The sequence below is a fragment of the Tympanuchus pallidicinctus genome, unplaced genomic scaffold (assembly GCF_026119805.1).
Source record: "Tympanuchus pallidicinctus isolate F22 unplaced genomic scaffold, pur_lepc_1.0 scaffold15, whole genome shotgun sequence".
In the NCBI taxonomy this organism is placed as follows: Eukaryota; Metazoa; Chordata; class Aves; order Galliformes; family Phasianidae; genus Tympanuchus; species Tympanuchus pallidicinctus.
In genome coordinates this window covers 16,409,363-16,428,253 of record NW_026294669.1, presented here as the reverse complement: position 1 = coordinate 16,428,253, position 18,891 = coordinate 16,409,363, and the positions used below count along the sequence as shown (strand labels likewise).

The window sequence follows — 18,891 nt, the reverse complement described above, 5'->3', positions numbered from 1 at the left end:
TAACTCTGTTTGCAGAAATTCTGTATAAATGGAATAGTTACTGCAGGATACCTTTCAACTCCAAGCTGTTCACATAACGCACCATGACGATATCTAGCTCCCTTTGGGCTTTTCTTGAGGTTATCCTGCCAGTTAATATTTTGTTCGCCAAAGTGACAGGTTTGCAGAACAGACATTATAGAACGTTGCCAGTTAGCAGTAGGATATCACATTTACTCTGAAAAAAATCCATAAAAATGCATAACAGGAATCAGTAATAATTACTTGTATTTTCCTTCACATTCTCATTGGAAAATGCTATTCAGTTCAAATGAGCCAGCCAAATGATTTGCTATTTTTCCATTCATGTTGCCTGTTTTCTACCTGAGGTTTGACATTAAAAAACATGTTGTATGTCACAGCTAGGAAGAAGACGTGTCCTCAGTGCATTATTGATCTTCCATAGTTTGGTCTTCAGCATTATGAAAAAATATCTTGGGGATCTATAGCCTCCTCTAATTTTCACTGACATTAATAGCTCTTGTGCTTATATACTGCATAGGCAAAAGAAAACAAACCTTTGATATCTGGGATTAATACAAAATCTAGCATTAAAATAACATTGAATATTATTAGCACATTGTCACCTCCTCACACAGCATAAATTTTAAATTCAATAGCTTCCATTTCTATCAACATTTTTAACAATATTTATTCTTTTTTAGTTAACACCGTGGCTTTCCATTTCTTAGAAGGCTTTTAAGTACTTGATAACTTTTTCTTGTTTGTTGAAAAGAGTACTTAACATTTTTAAAAATACCCTGATTTCCATCTTTTCAGCTGAATTTACAGAGGCATGTTGGATATACAATCTTGAGAAAATAAATTTTGGGAGCAAAGTTCATGCATGATGAAATAAATTATTCAAGCGTATAAAAGTTTGGGAATGCTAGTAAAGCTGCTTCAGCTAGATCTGTCTGAATACCTACACCGAGTTTTATGAAAGACCTTGTATGAGTACTTCGCTGCTCTCTGGATACTTGGCCTCTGTAAATACCTAAACAGTACCTGGTAAAGCAATCTAAGTATGCTCTACAATGTGTTGGAGACAGCAAACAGATTTATGAAAGTCTGCCAAAGGAGGCTTCTGAGAAGCAAACAGTTGGCTGCTCAGAGGAAATGCTGGGCTCACCCAGTGCTGCTGCAAACATTCTCCGGATTTTGCACTTCATGCTTCCATCATACCACAGATTCCTCAGTATTAGTGGGAAGTGGAGACGTCATTATGTTGAGCTGGTTATGTTTGCTTTGCACATCACTCATGCTTATTTGGAAACTCTAACATTTTAGTATTGTACAGTATCATAAGGCTGAGACAGATTTGTTTTCCAGTTGGATACAGTTTACAGACAAGAATAAAGGTTAGTGGAAATATATCAGGTGCACAAAGGAAAGCAGGTATACAAATCCTTTAACTCTCCATCCTCTCAGTCAATTATTGCTATAGGATATCTGTGAGAGGCCCATAATCATTTTATCATTTCCTACTCAACCATAGAAGATAGGCTAATCTGTTTATCTCCTTCCTGGTCTGTGAGATATCTATTCTGGAAGATGTCTGGCATTGTAAGGCAGCAGCAGAAGACAGATTATGGAGAAACTCTAGAGAAGGGAGAGACATTCAGACTATTATTCTTCTGTCCTACTATGTTCTTCCAAATGCCCAGGATGACCAAAGTTGCCCACATATATGATAGCTCATTAAATTTCCTAGGACTGTTACATTACAAAGAACATAAAATCTCTCTCTCTTGCAAGATTGCAAAGCCTGTCTTGCACATGAGATAACTCACATAAACACTTTCTGTATTTTTCTATAAAACCTTCTGTGCCCATTAGTACATCAGCCTTATTCTCTAAGGATAGAATATAATAGAATTAGAAGTGCTTTGAAACTGTCAGTCATCTCTTTTAGTCTGTGAAATCAAGAAGATATGCTAGGGAACATAGCTTTTCTAAGTCTCTCTCCTTGACAGAAGTTGATAGAAAAATGTCCATGAAACATTTTTCTCTGTGAATGTACACTTGTTGAAATTTCAAATGGAAGACTTCAAAGTCTGTTGAGAAGGTAAAACATTCATTATAATATCATTGCTACTATTTTTAATGCTTAGATTTATCTAAATATATATTTAAAAACAAAACCAAACAGTAAAATTACAAAGTCAGAATAGACCTACTCCATGGTTGAGTAGAAGGTGATAAAATGATTTTTGGCCACCTGCAGGTAGCCAATAGTGTTAATTAACTGAATGTATGGAGAGTGAAGTGATTTGTGTATCTGATTTATTATTATTAATGCAGATTATACTTCAAAACGTGTTTCTTGTCTCTTTCTTTTTTTAAACTTCATGAAAGATTTCAAAAAAAATCTTCATTGGAGTGAAGGCTAATTTTAAAACGTGAGAATTGACATTTTTTGATCAGCTCTAATTCATTGTGAGCTTACATTTTTGCTGTTGATTTGACAGCTGAGTTTTCCCTCCCCAGTAATACTGACATGAAATAAATATTCCTTTTAATAACTTTGATTCATTAGCAGGATAGGTTGGTTTCCCCAAAGTAGCCGAAATATATATCAATTTATGACTCAGTGCAGAAGACCTCTCTAATTGATAGCAACAATTTACACAGAGTTCCGAGAAGACTAATAGAAATGGTTATGAGGCTGGAAGACATGTATACATATAATTTCACACAGTCATAAGTAAGACATATGGGGAGAATGATAACAGTCTAAATTTTTAAAGCATATTAGCAACAGCGATAGTGAAAAAATTAGACTGAATATAAAAAAAAAAAAAAAAAAATCCTGAAAATGAGCTGAATTAGGCAGTTGAATAGTCTCCAAGGGACTGATGGGAACTCAACTGCGAGAAACATTTGCAACTAGACTAAGAAGGCCATCTGGATGACCTGTCAGATTTTACAGTTTTCCATGTTGCTCTTCAAAGATTTGAAATAAATAGGTACTAGAAAGTCAAACATAATTATAAAGGAGAACTTTCAGGTCCAAAATGATTTTATAAGATTATTTTTATACCTTTGCTGAGATTTGCAATTTCCTGTCATCTTATCTGGATTCCTTGGTCAGCTCTGGGTGTTATGTCAATGAGATGCTGAGTGACTTACCTTGGCTGCTGGTAAAGTTAATGTGTTATAACAGATTTTATACACTATGATTTATGTATTTAGAATTTTTATGTCAATAATTACTGTACATGTTATACGACCATTTCATAAAATTACACATCACCATAAAATAACTGTATATGGCATATTTAATTTTGAACTTCTAAAGACAAAAAATGGAAGTAGTTGCAATAATCATTATTTTCAATTTTATGTAGCTAAGTGGTTTTACAAAAAAAAATTAGCCTTCCAAATTACATAGTTATAACGTGTTAATGGTAGCATAACATGTCATTACATTACACAACTTAATTTCAGAGGTACTACATATAGTTGGATATTTTAGACTCTTTCATCCTTACAGTTATTACAAGACACTAATTTCTTTCAAACCATACTCTGCTTAACAGTTATTCAATATAACCTTTGATGATTCAACTCATTTGGACACTTGGATCACAAGAGAAATTGGTACTATCGCCTCCTTTCCTTACTATGAAATTGGAATAGTGCTCCATCTCTGAGGTTTCGTTTGTGGACTCATGACTTTTTCCTTTATCTTTTTTGCAGAACATGTTTTATTAGTAGCAAAGACAACTGGTGAGGCAAGGATGCTGCTCAGAGAGCAGATGAGGATGGACTCACTCAACTGGTCCAGTGTTCTAATTATCATCTGTGAGATTTGGACTCATCCTACATAACTTTCATAATTGAGCATCCAATCTAGTGCTTGCACTTAGGTGAGATGGATTTGGGACTAAAAGTCCATATATAATGAAGGTGTCTGGAGTATTCAGACCTTTACATGAAGCAATTTTATTGTACTATGCTGTTGGCCCATATGTGTGATTAGAGAGAACACAAGGACAAAAGTAACAGAAATAAATGACAGAACTGATGGTGCAAAAAGTCTATCCAAACTCACAGATGTTTGCCAATATCTTCAAATTTTCTGATGCATCACATTGCTTTTCTTTACAGAAACTTAATGTCTTTTTGATCCACCCAATTCCTCAAAATATTCAGACCTCTTTGGATTTTTAATTTACCGTCTTCTCTATTTACTCTACTTCTCAGGTCTGTTGTCTAAAAATTTTAATCAGTATGGAAATAATTTTATTCTCAAGGTCACCAATGAATATATTGAATAATGCTGATTCTAGATGCTGGCTCCTGAGTGCTCCCATCGACATAGCCTCTCAGTCAGCTGCAGCCACATTTGCAATGTCTCTTCATCTGCTGCCTATTAATCATGTCTAATTATGGTCATACAGGGGTATGTATCATCAGAGTTTAAAAGAACTACCCTTGACCAAGCTGCTGCAAAGAAAGGGTAACTTCATGGCTGGAGACCTCCTTTTCTCTTTCTCTGGCATGTCTGGCTTCACGTGGCAAGCATGGGCTTTAGCTCAGCTTCTAAACAAAATGGGCTGTCTGCTCAGCAAGGCGCCTGGTGCCCATGTGATGCCGCATGTCTCTCAGTTATGGATTGTTGATTTTTATTTTATTTTTTTTTTTTTTTCCTTTCCAGAGCAGAGCCAGAGGGAGGACCATTTCTAGTGCAGGGAGTCAGATCTGATGATGAACCCACATCAAACTCTGGGAATTTTTTCTGACCATTCAACCTGCAGTCCCACACTTGAGCCATTGCCTAGTCCCATTTCAGTTAGCACAGAAAAAGCAGAGAGACAGAAATGCAAACTTCCTTATTTCTGCTCGGACAAACACAATAGCACATGACTGAAAATTCTGGGCCACAGATAGTAAGATAGTAACATAATGGGCTACAGTTAGTAACATAATCCACAGCAGTATGAGAATTTTTTTTATTTTATTTTATTTTATTTTTTTTTCTTTAAAGAATTAACAGCCTGTTTCACAAAAGCTGTGGTTTTAGAAGAAAGTGTGGAGTTACAAGAAATCAATTACTTTAAACCTGTAAAGGAAAGCGTTTCAAGGCATAAAAAGAAAGCAGAAGAGAGTAAAGCATCACACGGCTCAGATAAGAAAACATGATCTTTGCCTAAGGACCTTCCCCATGCAGCAGAGTAAGTCAAGTATTATAGACGTGGTTCAGTATAGCAAGGCATCACAATCTATGCATTGCGAGAAGTACTGTACTCTATTGTTAAAGACTTTTTAGTTAGAAATTCCTATGTCCTCTTCTAATTATAAAGCCACTGCTTATGTTTAAATTTCTCCACTGTGAAATTTTTCATAGCCATACTGTGCAAATAGTAACTATGAAGGGTGCACTAAAACTAATGCCTCCTGTTTTATTATGTTGGCCCACGACATCAGAGACAGGTGTTCATCCAATGGCAGTAGAAACTGAACCTTCCTACCAATATTCCATTACATTTTGTTGCCGTGTGATAGATGGCAGCAGAAAGGCAGTCTGACAAAATGGCATCTATGTTAAGAAGTGTGGATGAATCAAAGGTGTGTCATTGAATCCTTCCATGTGGAAAAAATGGTACCCATTGACATTCATCAATGCTTGCTGAACATTTGTGGAGACCCAACAGTGGTGTGAGGATAGTGAGGTGGTGGGTGGTGCATTTCAGCAGTGGCAACAGTGAAGCACCTCTGCTGGTGCAGATTTTTATCAATGTGCCATTCAGACCCCTTTCATTGCTGGCAAAACTGCTAATAGTGGTGATTCCTTATGCTAATAGTGGTGTCTCTGCAGAAAAAAATAGTAGTTCGTTTTTGAAAATTTGCTCTTTCAAATATTGTTATTGTGCTCTTTGTATCTGTTGTCATTTCCATGGAAATAAATAGGAGGCATTACTTTCAGAGTGACTCATCTAATTATGATTTGATAATTTCCTTAGAGAAGGAACCATTTCACCAGCCTTTGCTGAAGACTACTGGAGTCACTTTTATTTTTTTGATGATTTAAATTGTATTGCAATCTGAATTCAGGCCTAAACTGCTGTTACTACAGAGTCCAGCAAGTCAATAAACACCTTGTAGATGTGTAACAGCACTGTGCTAATTGACCCTAAGATCAGAACACTACGTGGGACTGCAACAATTAAAATATCAAGAGAAATCTATTCTAGTATGTCTATGTTTTTAGATAGAAGGTATTCCTTCAATTTGCTACTGTAAAATGATATTTCATCAACTCATCATCTAAACCGAAATGAAATATATGTAACAATTCTCATGTCTGTCTTCAGACTGGAACTGTGCATAGGCTGCTGTATGTTATGCAATATCAAAGAAATAAAACTGTTTCTAAATTCATCATTAGAGTCCCGGTAACATGTTCTCCCTTTCCATCACCTGAAAAGTTGGCAAATATATGCACTGCACTATTATTGTAACAATCTCCATCCAACCTTGTAATGCATATCTCCATAGCACTTATACTACATAACAACATAAATCATTGCCACTGCACTAAACAGCATACGTAATTTTTAACAACTGTAGCCCGTCCCAACATTTCTTTAAAATATTGTAAAGGCAGACCACAAACAAAAAAGAGTAAATAAATAAGGATAATATATATGCAGAATTCAATGTGCACATGACTATATTGTGAAGAAATACACATTTTGAATGAGGTAGGATTGACAATGAACTGTCCTTTCAAAATAGATGTTGTGCCCTGAACAGTCAGTCCATGAAATTCTCACTGGAAAAGTCTAATGATGGATTTTTATGTTGACATTTCTTATATCCTCTTTTGTGCTTTAAGGATTTTGCACAACAGATTCCAAAGCAATCTAAACTAACGATACCTTTCAGTTTTCCTTAAAAATTCTGCTGACTCAGGACAGATCTAACAGTTACTGGTTCTGCTTAATATGTCACAGAAAGCATACAAAGTCAGGATAAAGCTAATTCAATAGAAGTAATGTCAAAGCAAAGCAAAAAAAAAAGGATCTCTTTATCTGTAGCTGCCACCAAGCTGAATGGTCCATAGAGATCCTCAGTGCAGACAATTTTTTTCCTCAGCAGTTTCTTCTAGCTTGAATAATCAAGCATTCTCTTTGAATTGCTGTTTAGACACTCTGTCAAGGCTTGTGTTGATTCTCCTACTAGGACTATTGTCAATATCTGAACATTCTCACCTTACCAACTCCTATTTCTTCTCCCAGAAAAAATGGTTTGCTCACCAGGATGACATGCCACACTAATTTTCAGTGATATGTGGTGTCAGGCTAATACACCATTGCAAACATTTCCGTTTCAATTCAAAAAACATGTCACTTCAGGGGTTCTCTAAGACTTTTGTTTTCTGCTTAAGTGTTGAATTAAGAATTCTCACACTTCACACTTCTCCAGCTATCATGGCAAAATTCAGTGCAGCTCTTGATTAAGTAATAAGACTCAAGGTAGTACTTGAAAAAATTGTTTGCAAAAATCACACACTGAATAAGCCATCATGGGGTTAACATTAAAAAAGCAAATGTTAAACTGAAAAGCAAGTTTGTGAGTATTCTTGCCCAATAATGTTTTTTCTAATGTGATTAAGGAAATAAATAAATAAATAGATAGATAAATAAATGCATACATAGATATTATTTAACGGTATGTCAGTGAACATCCCTCTGAATCCCTCATTGGCTACAACTATGGACTCGGACATACAAGAGATGTCAGATAAAAGCTTTCTGCTATAACTGGAGATAATATTAACAATGAAAATATCCTTAAACAATAACAACAAAGAAAAGAAAAAAAAAAAAAAACAGGAAAGATTATCTTCTAATTTTTTTGTCCATAGCTTTACATAACCTAAGTATTTATGGGTATCAGTACAGTTACTTTTCTTAGAAAAGTTTGTTTCCCTTAACTCTGAATTGCATATGAAACAGTATCTTCTGATACGTGCTTATACATTATACATTCCCCTTCAACTCTAATGCTTCTGAGTTAGTAATTATACATTTCATGTCTTTTAAATAAAGCAGAATTTCCAGGCTTTAGCCATTTGCCAGTCAGCAAAAGTTACTGCGGCTGTGAACTATTAGGGAGAATGATAATTCTCCTGGATATTCAGCCACTTTTGATCCTGTGAGTCTATCAAAATATTATCAGTATCTGTATTTTCTATAACACATTTCATCAAAATTCACTTGAGAACTCTTCACAGAGGAGGTAAATATCTTACACCATGTAAGAGAGAGAAGTCAAAACACAGGGAGGCTGAGTGGCTTCCCCAGATTTTTTCAGTGAGTCATTAGTGGGATTACAGCCTCAGTTTCTTGATGCTCTTTCCAAATAGTGCTACCTGTTCATAGTTAAGTCTTACTTCCTGCAAAGAAATCACTAACAATATAATGATATTGTAATTTTGGAATCAACAACACGTTCTTGGAGTAGGTTTTAAGAGATAGTTTTTATTAAAGTGCTGCTTGGTGTGCTAATTCTTATTAAGATGACCACCAAACAGATCACACGAGGCACATCAGTGCACATCAGTGCTATTTTCCAGCACTGGCCTCAGAATTAGAACTAATGTCAGTGAACAAGTGAACACAAGTAGCGAACCTAAATCCTGCCTAGAAGCAAGATACCATTAAAGAGGATTTTAGCTCTCTAGGTCACAACAGCAGGACCACAGAGTTCACAGCACTTTTAAAAAGTGTTTGAAATCACACAATGCAACAGTAGGACAGTTGCTATACTTGTTAGCTTTTACATTAAGATCTATTTATTTTAAATGATGTTTTATATTTTCCTTTCAGTTTCCACAGACTTTGAATTGGCAGAAGCAATTAGAGTAAAGCTATACAACGTATCAGATGGGCCATTTGAATTTTGTTGTGAAAGGAGTTAATTGTATTCCCATTTAAGCAGTCCTCTTCGTGTTCTGAGATTAACAAACCAATGAAGAAAAAGGACCATTCATGTTTTCTTTTGGCCAATGAAAAGCAACGGTATTTATTCATTTACACTTGGATCAGATGTATAAGGATTTACTTCTGTTTTTAAACTAAAAAGAATACCGTAGGACAAATTTAGTGATTACAGAATATGGTCCATGGATATCCTACAAGCACAAAAGAACAGATTAGATCCCATTTTTGAGTGACTGGGAAGATCACATTTAGGAGACAAGGGATTTCAACTCAGATATTTTCTTTTGAACAAGCATTTAAAAAGAAGGTCTGGTATATGCAGGAACTGAGACAAACCGCATATAAGTCCACACAGCCTTAAGTTAGAACTTCAATCACATCAAAATAAGTAATAAAGAATTAACCACTTTGGGCTATGTTACCAGAATTCCAATTTTTATTTCAAGTACTGCATTTTTTCATTGCACCTAATATGTTTTTTATTTTATTACAGTCATATGTTACAATACTTTAACACCAGAGTCCTACAAAAATTTCCTCCTTTAAACTGAATTAAATTCAAGCCCTGTGTGCTAGCAGGGAGAACCTGGCTCCATTGTTCTTTTACCTTTATATATGAAAGGTTTCCCATTACCACAACTTAGCAGGGAGGCAATGCCACTTGGCAAAAATAAAGTTACATTAAGTGCACTTGCTGGAACTGTTTATACTCTGTTCCCGAGAAATAGATTGAGTACTTGATAGTATAACACAATGAGAGGTACGGATGACAGAGCTCGGATGGGATGCTGGCACGGGGGGAGCGGGGAAGTGTTGCTACCCCAGGAATTTATTTTTAAAGTGTCTGCTATTTCATGCAATCTGGTCTATTTCAAAGGCAAACAATTTGCTCTTCAGAAGTATCTTTATGAGCCCCAAGGGATGAAACTCATCCCTGGCAGAAATGATTTAGCAGTATCCAGAGAGGGGGTGAACTCCTTGAGAGGCAAGAGAATAATTTTTTGAAGGGTGGCAGAATTTTAACAAGGGCCTCTAGTGAGTTCTTGTGAACCCCTTTCAGCACATCACTGTTTTATTAAAATATTCTTCTCAAAATACTGAAACACTGACAGCTCCTGTAAGCTTGCCAAAAATTGAGTAAGGAATAAAAATAAAATGTTAACTTGACATGTGTGAATAATTTTGATTTGATGATAACACCTTTTGGAATCGAGGCCATATTCAAAGCTGACTCGTAACACATTCACATTTCTAAGTTACATGAAATAACTCAAACTTTTCAGGCATTGTTCTGGTGTGGTAAAATGAGGAGATGTCAGACACTGTGCTCAAGCATTTTTCTGAATTAACTGAAGTTAAAAACATTTTAGGTCTTCTCATTTGACCCTAGAAAGGGCTAAAGGGCATATTTGGTGCTTGCAAAGCAGACTGGTTAATACTAGCTGCCTGGTTAGGGTAATAAACTGCCATCAGACAGATCAAGTAAACACCAAAAGACAGGTGACTTGTGTGGATAATTTTGAGATAATTGATTGCTAAATCAGAATACAGTGTTGAGAAGACATTTTAAGGAACATCCATACTGCAGTAGGATTTGGCTTGTGCTGTCTTGCATGGATCTGTTCCACCTCTACCTTCCACTTGGGAATCTTCCCACCACCAAGGACAGGCAAGGCAAAAAGGAAGCTCACTCACACAAATTTTATGAACCTCTTTGGGCAAATCCTTCAAACGTTTTGTGTAAAAATCTCTCTAACAAAGACCACGCAATTCTTTACACTCCCCATATCCTACCGCCATTCACACTAGAACCTCAGATGATGAATTTTAGTGTTGTAACATTGAACTGGCTTTATTTTCCCTCTGTTCCACTATACTGTTGTCCCTGCTCCTGAACTCTTGCTAAGTAAACAACACTTAATGACAGAAGGGCTGGCAGTGGAATGGCTGTCACCAATATTAATTTATCCATAAATCTTTGATCAAACACTGTGATCAGGAAAGCTGGAGAGCAAAGCTGAATGTGGAAAATAGCCTTAGACAGATAAAATATAAACTAATTCTACCATGAGCAGTGGTATTTCCTCCTGGCCATAATCAAGGAAACTCATCTATCACAGCAGTGGGGTTGCAAGTTTCTAGTAGAGTGTTTGTACCTAGAAGTCATTCTTTTGTGTGCAAAACAGAGAATTCTTAGGCATTGTATTTTTAGATATTCCTAAAAGGTATCTTTTAGGACCTCCTTTGGGACAGTTTCTCTTGTAGACACGGTTACTGCACACTATCTTTGGAGAGAAGTGACATTTATCTCCAACTCATGGCTTTCTCTTGGGTCCGCTTTGTAAGTCAAAGTGATAAATCAAGACCTCAGAGGTTAATTGATTGTGTAAAAACACATGTGACACAAACTCACCATCCTCTGTTTGGCTTGTATTCCTCTGCTTGACTCAGTCAGACTGTCTCCTTTTGGCTGATGAAAACCCTGATCGGGATAAAAACACAAGTGAACATTTTTGTTTTCCAGTGTCATGGCACATTTCCATTGCTTCACTGGCCCCGGTATGTATTTAATTTACTGTGGATCTGAAGCATAATTTTAGGATGAGAAGTATTTCTCTTTTTGCTCCTACCCAAAGCGTGAAAAAACATTGTTAAAGAGTATGAAGCAAGTGGGCAAACAGTTAATGAACAACTATTCCATGAGTGCAGGAGGTTTTATTTGCAGGGACCAAATTCAGCGGCTTTGTTTCAAAAAACAGTAATAGGCCATAGTGGTAAAAGTAGGAAAATGGGTAAATGAGGCACTCTGGACCATACTTAGTTATCATTTGGTGAACACTCAAGATCAATGTTAATGCATTTTAAAAGAACAGACTCCCCACTTAAACTGACTCCTGACTTTGAATGGTTCTATTTAGACATTCTTCTCTTTCCCATATGTACAGATTTTATGTTTGTCCCATTACTATATAGAGCATAAATCATGCAAAATGGGTGAGGAATGAAGACAATTTTAGCTGGGTTCAGTGAACAAGCTATACTGTCTCTCTTTTCCTGAATATAAAATGTTTGAGCTTTTTACATTATATGCATGTAAGCAAGTTAATGACATATTACAGCTGAAATGCCGATTCTCATCAAAGTTAGCAAATTGGACTTCAGACTCCTATTGGAAATAAACTCAGTTTGGTTACATTACAGAAGGTTCTTCAAATGTATGAAGGCATAATTTACAGAGGTTACAGAAATAGATGCCATTTGTCTGTACACTGTAGAAATGACAAGTTAGAAGATGCAAGCTCAGGGAGGATTTAAAATTTTTCTTAAGAAAATACCCAACAGAAACCCAGGCAATAGGAAATTTTGTCCCGTTCGCTGTTTCACAATCTCTAATTTTAATATCTTATCAGTTTTCCCAAATGCCATATTTGTCTGAAGTTCAGTTATCAAGTACTCCATCCTGATTAAATTTACTATTTCACTGTCTGTAATTAATAAACACTGTATTCTTTCTTCTAGACTGTATCTTCTCAACTGCTAATTTCTACTCTATTTTCATCTTTAATTCTATGATAAATCTTCTCTCTCTTTACTTCAAGATATTCTGGCATTTTCTTCCCTACAACCTTACCACCAATCATCTCTTTGTGCTCATCATGACTTGATAAAGTCCCATTTTTTCTCAAGAAGGATCAACCAGTCCTGACCAGCCCTTTACTTGAACTCAGAAATCCCAAATCCAGCAAACAGCTGCATGCACACTGACACAGCCAAGCACACAGCCACAGGTGGGCTTGGAACAAAACCTGCCCAGCTAGGCTTCAGGCCACAGATCATGGCACATGGCACAGATTTTCCCCACATTCACAGGGATAGGAGGAGACATTCACAGAGAAGAATCATTTTTCAGCAAATGAAGCAAATGCAGTTGATATGGGTGCAAGGACAGAGGAGCAGAAAGGCAATAGGCAGCATGCAGTAGGCAGGAGGGCACATCTTTGAGCCTACCACTGCAGACTGTGCCAGGAGCAGTACCTCACAAACTCACAGAATTGTAGGGGTTGGAAGGGACCTCTAGAGATCATCTAGTCCAAGCCCCTGCTAAATCAGGTTCCCGACAACAGGTCACACAGGTAGGCATTAAGGTGGATCTTGAATATCTCCATATTCTATATGAATAGACTCCACAACCTTTATGGGCAGCTTGTTCCAGTGCTCTGCCACTCTCACAGTAATGATAACAGCAAAGTTGTAACTCCCTGGCAAGAATGTAAAAGGGCTGAGAATCGGTTCCTAGAAAAATATCCTCGAAGCACATCCCATACCTCCTCAGAAAATAGGGAGGTTTGGCTCTCACATCGTTTTTTGATGAAAAGTTGTGCTGGTTTCCTGATCTGCTACTACCACCTCTCCAAATTTAGAATGTATGAAAAGATACCAAACAAGTATCAGAGCAAATACATGAAGTAAGCTATGACAAGAACCTACAAGTCCATCTTTCACTTGGCAACAATGTCCTGTATGCCCATGGACTGCAACAGAGGAGCTTACACCCAGTGCAGGGTCACTGCACCAACTGAGCTCCTTTGCTGCCACAGGACATCTTTGGAGTAACAGTAGAACTACATGAGTGCCTTCTGCTTATTTGTTTGTCTTGTGGATGCTCAAACTGTGCCACTCTCTAATATCCTAGTGGTCTAAAACCCAGGACAGAGCAGCCAAGACTTTTTCATCCCAAATGTTGACTCATAAAGGGCACAGAGAAAAGCAGTAGCATGTTTATCAGCTAGAATGAGATGTATATCTTGTTTCCACCTGCTCAGACTTGAAAGACATCACCTCTCTTTAGCAGCTCATCTGGCTGCTTCAGGCTCTGGCTTCAGGCCACCTCATGACGGTACATGAGCACAATTATGTTATCATTTCAAATGACAATTCATGACAAGCTGCTAGTAGGGTGATAGTCCTCCTTGCATGGTCCACGTCTGCAGATTATTATAAACACTGACTGTGAGACAAGGCTCAATGGTTCTCTCAGTCTTATCCATCCAAATATACCGACTTCACTGGTCTTTACTGGTCTAACTCTCAGAATTTGACCAGTTGCTTTCAGCCATAAGAAATACTGATGATGTGGGAAAATGTGTTTCAGTTAAAATAAGTCTATCTGCTGCCTCATTCTAATGCGAATTCACTGAGGCAAGTGACTCTGGAAGAGCTATTTGCAAAATATCTTCTAGCTTGTCATCTTATATAGACTAATTGAGCAATAGTGTTGCCAGTCATTGCTACTTAATTGTGTGATCACTGGAGAACACACAGCCCAGCAGCACACTCACGTCCAGGCATGCAACCTGCACTAAAGAGGTTATGCTGCCTGTCAGTGACACGAGGTACCCCAAACCTCCATAATGCTGGCCAAGTACAAATGAAGCAATCATCTGTAAACTATTTTTCTTATTATTTACATCTGTTTGTCAGTATAGCAACTCAAAGCAAAAGAAACGTATTACACAAACTGTATGGATTTTTACTACAATTTCTGATAGAAATTTTAACAGGCGAGAAGGACAAACTCTCTCCATGTGACCCAGATTTGAACGACACTGTTTGGAAATAGCTGATCTGAGAAATGTGAAGAACCTTTCCATCAAAACTTTGAATTCTCTGCTGCACAGGCACCTCAGTGGCTTTGGCTCTCACACAGTTCAGATTCCTTTCCAAGGAAAGAGCTGAGCCACATCCAAACAGCAGTGGAGGATCCACAGAGGAGGATGACAAAAATAAGATTAAAAATTAAAAAAATACATGTACATTTTGTAATAAATATACATATTTCCATTTTAGGTTCATTTCTGAAAAATCAGCAAGAGAAAAGGATTTTCAGAAAGGATTTGCCAGCGGGAACATAAAGTTAGGGTAATTATTTTTACATTATTATATACTGGTCTGTTTTGCCAAAGCTGTTGGTGCTGCAGCCATCCCATAATAACAGGCATTGAAGCAGAATACACTTTCACCCAGCCCGGACATTCAGCTGCAAACTCTGTGCTGGGAGTCAACCCTCCTAATTTTGTCTGTAGGCACAAAAAGCTAAGAGATAGTTCTTTGGCTAGGAAAAATTCTGTGAGCATCAGTAAACGGGAATAAAAGCTTAACTACTATCATTTTAGAAATAAACATGCTCATATTGGACCTCTAAGAGGCTATAATACACAGAACCTCCTCCATGAGCATTTCTGTATGAGGAGGAATAACACCAGGCTATGATACAAGGCACTCTTTCCAGCAGCATGCTGCAAGCTCAGTCAGTGCCAGATACAGAAATTTTATTTCTCTGGAAATACCTCTCGCTCACTATTTTGGGTAACTCATGGAAAACAACAGCTCTGTAGCACCTGCGCTTGCGATGGGGCTGCAGGCTGGGAGGCGGCCGGCTCCCCGGCCGGTCCCTGGTGCCACCTGGTGTCCGGAGCGCGCTCCTCGCGGCCCGCAGCGCCTCGAGGGGACGTAGGGCTCCATCCTCCCTGCCCAGCATGCACCGGCTGCTGCGGGGCATCTCTGCTCCACGGCCATCTTCCGTTCAAGGGTTCCAAAAAGATGCATTGATTTATTGATACCTTGTGCGGACTGACTAACGATGCATTTGTTTTGACCACATTACCCTGAATCCCTGTCAATGCAGCACCGGTGAGCTGAATTCCTTTCATTGCCTTTTGAGGCTGTCTAGATGGCAAGATGTGAGAGCTTACCACTATTTAGTGCCGATGACAACTGAGAAATACGTATCCCTTCTCTAACAAAAATGCACGGCAGAAAAAAGATTCAGGGCACACGCCTGCCAATCACTGGAAATTTGATGTATTTAAGCCAGCCACCTAATTTGCTTGCTGTTCAGAGGTGCTGAGCATTCAGCACAAGCGTTCTAAGTGTCTCAATATTGAAAAGATAAATACCAAGGACCCTATTTGGATATTGTGAATTTAGGTACCTAATTTTGGCCACGTGTTTTTTTAGGCATGGAGCTTTACATGAAAAGAAGCCTCTGCCTGACCCATATAGGGAACAAGGAAAAGATAAAAGAATGTGTCTGGGTTTTCTTTGTGTACATGGAGAGACTATACCATGTGCAGCACTGTTCTAACGTATGAAAAGAAATGTGGCTTTATATGATTACTTTATTTCTATATATTGCTTTAAATCTGTGTACTTTCGAGCTCTATCTAGGCTAGCAAGCAGCAATACTGTAGTGCCAGCAGAGCTGTTCTTCTTGTCCTTTAATCTGACCCAGACGAGAAACTACTAAAGATCTCACAAGGAAATCCAATCTTTGGAAATTACCAGCATGAATTCTCAATCAAATAGGCCGAGGTAACTTCTGATAAGCTTCTGAACCCAGCCTCCAAGGCTTTTGATGTTCATTCCTAGTATATAGTACCATCTATAACATTTGCTACTTCTACTCCCTGCAAGCATGCTTCACCTCTCTCCTGGCATCAGTTATTAATCCTATTTTTCCTCTTTTTGAGCATGTAACCATGGCTCACCTCTAATTTTGTTACATTCCTTCATTTTTAATCATATTTAACGTTCATGTAAGGTGTTAGATTGATAATGTAGAAAACCAGAGTCCTCCCTTTATCCAAAGGATGAGCACAATATATGCATCAGTGGAATGCATAAATGAGTCCTACCACATCCATAGTCAGGTTAGCGTGAACTAGAGAAAGTACCTGATCAGACATAGGTGCTTTTGGTATAGAAAACCAGAGTTAAATAATACACCAAAAACTGTCTATTTATTCAAAATGTAGAAAAAACTATTGAATCACAGCATGTGCATTTTCCTGTAAAGCTGGGAGGAAAGGCAGATGTTTTGGCATTGCTTTTTGCATACTCTATTTCCAGTATATTTCTCTTTTGCCCAGAGAGAAGTCCCATGCTTTGCCTTTGCTGCAGAACTAGCTTGCTCACCCAATTCTAGTGGCTGAAGGGAATGCCTTTATACTGCATCTGCCCTACATTATACTTAGGTTTTCTAGTGTTTTATTTTTGTCAGTATGCATCTAGCAAGTTTTGGCATATTAACCTAGGGAAGTTTCTTGAATTATACCTCAGCTTTCCAGGTCCTTTGCTGCACTTCTGAAGCTGTTTTGTACACATACACACTTAAGTGCGGCTTGGATTGAATGTAAAGAGTCATTATAGTGTTCTTCACAATCCTACTGCACTATAAGGCACTAAGTACACCCTTGTGGCTAGTGCATTCCAGTGCCCCGATTCTTCACTGTCTTGCACCTGCAAGAGTTATTTAAACCACTCAAAAATGGGTGTAAATCACTACTGAGCCTGAATTGCAGAATTTTACACTCTATAGAAGTAATAATGAGATAAAAGGGCAAAGAGGTGGAAATATCAGTGTTTTTTTCCTTCCCTTCTGTTCCTGTCATTCAAGTGCACAATTCAGAGAAATTGCTGTGGTCTTCTGAAATACATCTGTGCACAGCCCCGAACAACCATGCAGACATACATACAAGGTCGCACATAGGCCCTGACACAATCAGTATCACAAACTTTTGGGAAAGCTCAACCACCATAGTGAAATGTGTGTTACAGTGCTCCTGTTCCTGAGGAGCCTTTTAGAGACTGATCCTAAACAAACCGAAATCACTGTAATCAGTCCCTGAGACTGTCGAGCAACAATTAACCTTTAGGTGAATCTTCTACACAACAGGGAAGAACATTTGGGTTTATGTTTAGGCAGCTCTCTCTCTTTGTACATAAACACCTGCTCTTTTGTTTTATCAAAGCTAAGGAAATTTGAAGTTTGGATCTTGTGAATAATAATGAGCATTTCATACACTTAGGACGAATGGAAAGAACACTTAATTATATTCAGCTATAAGATGTAACTCACCAAGTGTTTCTGTGCTTTTATTAATCTTTCATGCATGGCAAACAAGAAATTAATTACTAAAGGTCTTTCACATATTCCAAGCTATACCTTAAATTACTTTAAAGAATATAGCATTCATCTGATTTCAAATATATAATTTCTAGTGAAATACTGGCATAAGGACTGAGCTGTCCAGCGATGGAAGTCCTTCACTCCAAGCCAGCCACATCTAATTATAAAAGATGAAGGCTTTGAAAATTTACATAATTGCTAGCTCTGGTAGGGGTCGGTAACATATTTGCATTAGCTACTTATGCTTCATACCAACACTTTTAAGCACCACTTATCAAAAATAAGTCTACCAAGTCAGAGGTGCGTAGGTGGCTAAATAAAGCCTGCTAAATATGGGTAGCACCACCTCTTTACGTCATGAACAGACATATGGGACTCGTGGGGTATTTTGTCCTGTTTATCACTTACACATTAGAGTAATAGGTGCATTAGAAATGCTCTTGATAAGAATTAATACCTTCTGCTCTCTTAGTGTGCATTTATTACAGCTATTTACCATGTTTTTATACACAGTATTTATTTGGTTTGATTTGCACTCAGAGTTATTCTTTTCTCCCCTGTCTGTCTCTTTTCTTAAACCTTCACTCCAGGCAGGAGGACAGTTCCTCAGTGCAGCAGAGAAAAACCCTCTTGTCCAAATATCTCTCTCTAATTCATTCAGAATTCTTCCCTCTTCTTCATATAGTGTAAAAATTCTTCTGGATCCATAGGTATATGAAGGGAGAACTGTTCAACAGAAAATGGCAGACCACTGCACATATTTCAAAAGCGCTGTTTAGGAAAGAGTCACATTACGTTACAAACAGGTCTTCTTCTTATGTTTGATGTCAGCAAGTGAGCTTTAAGGAGCCTGACACTGTTTGAACTTTTTTTTTTTTTTAATTTATTTTATTGTATACAGTGATTTAATGGTTTTTGAACTTTGGATCA

General features: G+C 37.7%; 1 long non-coding RNA gene across 12 annotated transcripts in view; it reads right to left on the bottom strand.

The window, feature by feature from the left end:
* LOC128076673 (uncharacterized) overlaps positions 1–18,891 on the bottom strand; it is a 310,987-nt gene that overhangs the window by 106,911 nt on the left and 185,185 nt on the right. For all 12 annotated transcript variants that reach the window (XR_008204581.1, XR_008204580.1, XR_008204586.1 and 9 more), the window contains one exon: positions 11,407–11,475. This is a non-coding gene — a long non-coding RNA (uncharacterized LOC128076673). The remainder of the gene's footprint in view (positions 1–11,406; positions 11,476–18,891) is intronic.